Consider the following 5,988-nt stretch of genomic DNA (forward strand, 5'->3'; position numbering starts at 1 on the left):
ACTCAAACAAAGAAACAAACGACATTCAAAAGCTTCTAATAAAAAAATCATTGCATTGGTACTACTGAAAATATTGACATTTTTACAACATTTATTCCAAGTTCCTTCAATTTTTTTGAGGACAAGAAAATTTTGCTTTCAAGAAATTCACGAATTTATTGACGTCAAGTTAATAACGAACAAATATGGATGTCAAATTGTGCTTTGAGAACACGTCAAATTTGGCCTTGAATAACTTGGTCAATTTATTGTTCAATTTATTGTTGATGTAAAGTCCACTTAATTAAATATTTGATAGTGATCATTGTTGATTAGCGTTCGAACAACCGGCCCTTAGCCCTTAGTGTAAGAAATTCTATGGACATTTGAGTGTAAAATGACAGCGGCTCATGACAGCGGACAGTATTAAACGAAAATTATCGGTGTGCCAATCAAGCAAAAGCAAAGGGACAAGGAACTTCCGAATATGGCCTAACTGGGGGCACATAACATAACCTAATCCTAATATTTACATTTGTAAAGAATATCCTGGTTGTTATTATTTTTTATTGTCGATTGTGCAGCGAAATTGTGATAGCAAATCAAATATAAACTAGTTTATCGCCTACAGAACTGAATTAGTCCATAGCAGTTATCAGTTTTTCTTTCTTGGGAAGCTTATACATGTAACTTGTATTGTTGTAAATTGTGGGAGTAGGGCAGACAGGGAAAAGTCTTATTGGTGCCGTGGCCGTTAGTAGGCATCCGCTATGAGAGAAATTTTTTGGAAAATACGAAAATATACATTATTTTAAACTATTCTCAAAAAAAAATTTTGCGGATTATCCATTAGTTTTCATAATAAAAGACTTTGAAAATTGGATTTTATACACTTTTTTAGACCGCCATATTGATAATTACATGTGACGTTGCTGGATGTTGCCAAATCTATAAAAAAATTTGGTTTTACAAGTAACAAATTTTGACGCATTTTTGTGGGGAAATGGACCTAACCTAACCAAACCTGGACCGTACGGGCATCGGTACAGGAGGGATTTTTCTCGATTTATCTTTGAAATCTAGGGATTTTTAAAGTGTGACATAATTTTTATATTTATTGCTAGTGCCACCTACTATGTAGTAATTAAACAATTCAAATTTAACAATGCAGTTTTCTTCAACTTTGTTGGCGTTTAATGTTTTGTTACAAATTGACAGCTGACAATGACATTTTCTTATTTTTTTGTTAACATTGACAGCTGACAATGACATTTTCTTCTTTTTTTGTTGACATTGACAGCTGACAAAAGGTAATGACAGTTTCTTCTTTTTTTTGTTGACATTGACAGCTGACAGTGACATTTTCTTCTTTTTTTGTTGACATTGACAGCTGGCAATGACAGTTTTTTTTGTTGGCATTGACATCTGACAATGGCATTTTTTTCTTTTTTTGTTGACATTGACAGCTGACAAATGGTAATGTCAGTTCTTTCGTTTTTTTGTTGACATTGACAGCTGACAAATGGTAATGACAGTTTCTTCTTTTTTTTGTCGACATTGACAGTGACTTTTTTTGTTAACACTGACAGCTGACAATGACAGTTTTTTTTGTTGACATTGACAGCTGAAAATGACATTTTCTTCTTTTTTTGTTGACATTGACAGCTGACAAATGGTAATGGCAGTTTCTTCGTTTTTTGTTGACATTGACAACTGACAAATGGTAATGACAGTTTCTTCGTTTTTTGTTGACATTGACAGCTGACAAATGGTAATGACAGTTTCTTCTTTTTTTTGTTGACATTGACATTTTCTTCTTTTTTGTTGACATTGACAGCTGACAATGACATTTTTTTCTTTTTTGTTAACATTGACAGCTGACAATGACATTTTCTTCTTTTTTTGTCGACATTGACAGCTGACAAATGGTAATGATAGTTTCTTCTTTTTTTTTGTTGACATTGACAGCTGACAGTGATATTTTTTTCTTTTTTTTTGACATTGACAGCTGACAATGACATTTTCTTCTTTTTTTGTTGACATTGGTAGCTGGCGAATGGTAATGGCAGTTTACATAATAAATGGCAGTTTACAATTAATAAACGGGCAGACTGCAATTGCGCGCAGCGGTCAGAAAGGAGGAAGACCTAACCCTTCGGTCCAAACCTAACTTACGGGTAATAGAGTGAGAGAACCGCAGGAGGTATTTGACCGCTGCGCGCAATCACAACCCACCCTAATAAACATAGTTTAATTTGTATCTCTCCATTGACCTCACCGTACATAAACGGCGACACTGTCTTTCTTTGCACTTAAACTGTTTTTTAATTAATCAAACACTTTGCAAACGTTGGATTAATTCTAAATCGCTTTTTTGTGTGATATTATTAATATCAAAATAAGAAGTTACATCCATTTTTCGATACTAAACGTGAATGACAACTAATCTTGTTTTGACAAATTTTCAAATTCCAAAGATATTTTGATTTACATCAATATTTGAAACAGAAAACCTTACGATAAAAATTGGCAACCTAGCACAGTCGTTGTCGAATGTCGATCTAAATGTCATAAACATTTTGTGATTTTGTGTTGTGAATTTGATTACTTGATTGCAAAAATGTTGACAGAGAGAATTTAAAATTTTGTTGGATTATAATATTTTCAATATAATCCAGTATTCTAATAAAAATAATGGACGTATACCGCACTAATATGGATTAATAAGATATAAATAAAAGGTCAGTACCTACAAATATAAAATATACACTTCTATTTGGGGAAAATATGTCTGAAATTAGTAAGGTTATGTATGAAAAAAACCAATTTTTAAAGTTGATTTTTGTTTAAATGAATGAGTAATCCGCAAATTTTTTTCGGGAAAATAGCTTAAAACAATGTATATTTTCATATTTTCCAAAAAATTTTACCCGATGCGAATGCCTACTAACTGCAACGGCACCGTTTAATGTAATTCAATTAATAAGGATTTTAAATGTCTACAATAATAATAAAGATGTGATAATTCAAGCTTAATTATTAGGAAAGCCAGCCATGTTTCACTTCCATGAAGCAGAGAAGGGAGGAATATAATATACTGTCCCTTTTGTCTTCTCACTAATTTCTCTTTTGCTAATGAAACCTGTAGTGAGGGAGTGATATAATCGTGATGTTTTAGCAATTCTGTTATTCATTTTTTTTTGCATTTTTTGTCTATTATAGTTTAAAAATATTCAAAATCATTCATATGTTCTACTAAATTTCCGTCTAGGTTTATATGGATTTCTCTCGGTGTCTTGGAAATAAGTAAAGTTTTAGTCTTTGCTAATTTTATTTTCATTCCTTTGTCTGCAAGTTCTCTCGTCTATAAATTTAGGTTGCTTTGTAAAGATTTCTCTGAACTTGGTATCAATGCAATGTCATCTGCAAATACACATTTACTCAGAGTTATACTTTTTAATCAATGGTAACCTAAATCTAATTTTCGGGACTCTACTGCATTTTTTTTATTGGTTCATTCATATATATAATATAATGAATAGCAGTGAGCTTAAAACTCCACTTTGCCTTACTCCTTGTGTATTAGCAAATTTGTTTGATTCACAGTTTAATGCTCGCACAATGTTCCAGTACATAAATTTTACTTGCATCAATTAGTTCTCCTCCAACATCGAACAGTTCAAGCCCTTTCCAAATGTGATGTCCGGGTACCTTGTCAAAGGCTTTTTCCATTGTCTTATAGTAAAGATATGATCTTGGACACTGTGCCCGGTCAGAAACCTTTTTGTGCATCGTCTAGTTGATGTTCCACTTTCTTTCTCAGTCTCATCTCCAGTGTTCATTCATAAATCTTAGCCAGTACACTTAGCATGAAAATACCTCGATAATTTGAACATTACTTTTTTACCTCCCTTTTTTACCAGAAGAGCCATTACTGCTGTTGCCCAATCTTCTGGGATGCGTTTCTGTTTCCAAATTGTTATCAGTAATTTGTGTAAGTAGTGTAATGCAGATTCCCCCATATATTTCAACAATCGTGTTTTGATATTATCTATTCCTGCCACTTTACCATTTTTCATTTTTGCAATGGCTTCCGTTAATTCTTCCATTGTTATTTCATTACTCAACTCTTTGGAGTATTTACTCCATCTATTAACTATATCTTGTGGTTGGGTAAGTGTTTCTCCATTTTTATTTTTTTTTATTTGCACGACAGTACTACCTGATTTACCTCTCATTTTTTCAGACCTTAATAGAACAATTTTTGGTTTGTCCTACTACTGTCTTGCTCCATCTTTTCTCCAAATCTCTCCCATTGTTCCAATTTAGCTTTTTTAACTTTTTCTTTCACAAGCTTCCTTGCTTATTAACTGTTATTTTCTAGATAAGCTCTCCATGGTACTTTCTTTTCTTTCACAGCTATTTTTATCTCTTCGCTCCACCAACTAGTCCTTTTTTTTTGACTACTTTTATTCAATAAAATTATTAAAATACTCTTGTGATAGTGAAGAGACAGTTTATGTTTCCTTTCGATCCAGAGGCGGTACACAATCTCCAGACAGTTGTTTCTGCCTTACGGCGTCCCCAGTGGAGCTGCCTGCACACCTCTGAATCAAAAAAAAAATCAAATTGTCTATTTAAGTGGAATTTCAAAAATAGTTATCTACTATTCAAATTGTCTATTTAAGTGGAATTTCAAAAATAGTTATCTACTATTAGGATGCTTCAGCGATATCTCTTAAAGAAAAGAGAAAAGTCCCAGATACAAAATTCACTATTAAAATAGTAAATAATTATTTAAATCTGAAACTTTTCTTATTGGAACCCCTTTCTGGTAACATCCTTAATCTCTTTTTGACTTTTACAATTTCGGGCTTTGAATTATCTTTCTGATCTTTTTTCTAGATTAATGAAAGCAGAATGTAACTGTATACTGCAGAGTCCTTTTCTCTTTCTTTATTCATCATCTCTTGTCTTATAAATTGTAAAAGTCAGAGATTAAGGATGTTACCAGAAAGAAGTTCCAATAAGAAAAGTGTCAGATTTAAATAATTATTTACTATTTTTATTTTAATAGTGAATTTTATATCTGGGACTTTTCTTTATTCTTGTGATACTTTCCACATTTTTATGATTTTTTTATGGTACACAATGTAGAATGTTTATTTATGTCTTTGTTTTAGGAACAACCACCAGATATTTAAAAGGTATAAAAAGAAGAACCTGCTGGAATTTCAAAACAAATGTGTTTGACTAGTAAAGATTTGGATAAATAACAGGAGTTACTTTGGGCTATAGCTACGTGCAGATTTATTTCCTTGTGGCTTCCTATGTTAATTCTTATTAATTATACACTTAAATATGTTTTTAGTCTCAGGAAGATTTTATATTTGATTATTTTTGAATAAACATTATTATTATTATTACCTTAATTTCCATTAAATAAATTAACTGTAATCAATAAAGTAATCGTTTAATTGTTAATAAATTATCAAGTATGATTCCCAAATATTTTATTTGTTTGACACCTTCTATGGGCTGATTGTGAGATTATAGTTAAGGTACCAAGGGTATTATAAGGATAATAACACTTGAGGTCAATGGTGTATATACCGAGGGCCTTTGGCCTGAGGGATATAAGTTGACTGAAAGCGATATTATCGTTAATACCCGTGGTGCCTTCAACATTTAATGTCCGACTAAATTATTCTTTATAGGCAAAAAATTGAAGGAATTTTGAATTAATTAGTTGTCAAATAAGCACATTTACCAGCAATAGTCGTAACGTAATTGTGGTAACCGTAGTTTTACTTGGGTTGTTATTTGTCAACTTGACAGTATTTAACTAGTTATTTAAATTTAATACCCTAGGGCGTAATTTTTCAAAATAATGCCCTAGAGCCTAGGGCATTATATCATACTTAACTGACTTCGAAATCATGTCATTATTTATCAAACTGACTTTAAAATCATGTCATTATTTGTCAAATAATATACCAGTCGGACATT

At 31.8% G+C, this 5,988-nt stretch overlaps 1 long non-coding RNA gene across 1 annotated transcript; it reads left to right on the plus strand.

The window, feature by feature from the left end:
• The first annotated feature begins 1,948 nt into the window (after positions 1-1,948).
• Positions 1,949-5,480, plus strand: LOC126878840 (uncharacterized). Its single transcript, XR_007695830.1, has 2 exons — positions 1,949-2,720; positions 5,163-5,480. It is a non-coding gene; the product is annotated as an uncharacterized LOC126878840 (long non-coding RNA).
• The last annotated feature ends 508 nt before the right edge of the window (positions 5,481-5,988 follow it).

The sequence above is a fragment of the Diabrotica virgifera genome, chromosome 1, assembly GCF_917563875.1.
Source record: "Diabrotica virgifera virgifera chromosome 1, PGI_DIABVI_V3a".
In the NCBI taxonomy this organism is placed as follows: domain Eukaryota; kingdom Metazoa; phylum Arthropoda; class Insecta; order Coleoptera; family Chrysomelidae; genus Diabrotica; species Diabrotica virgifera.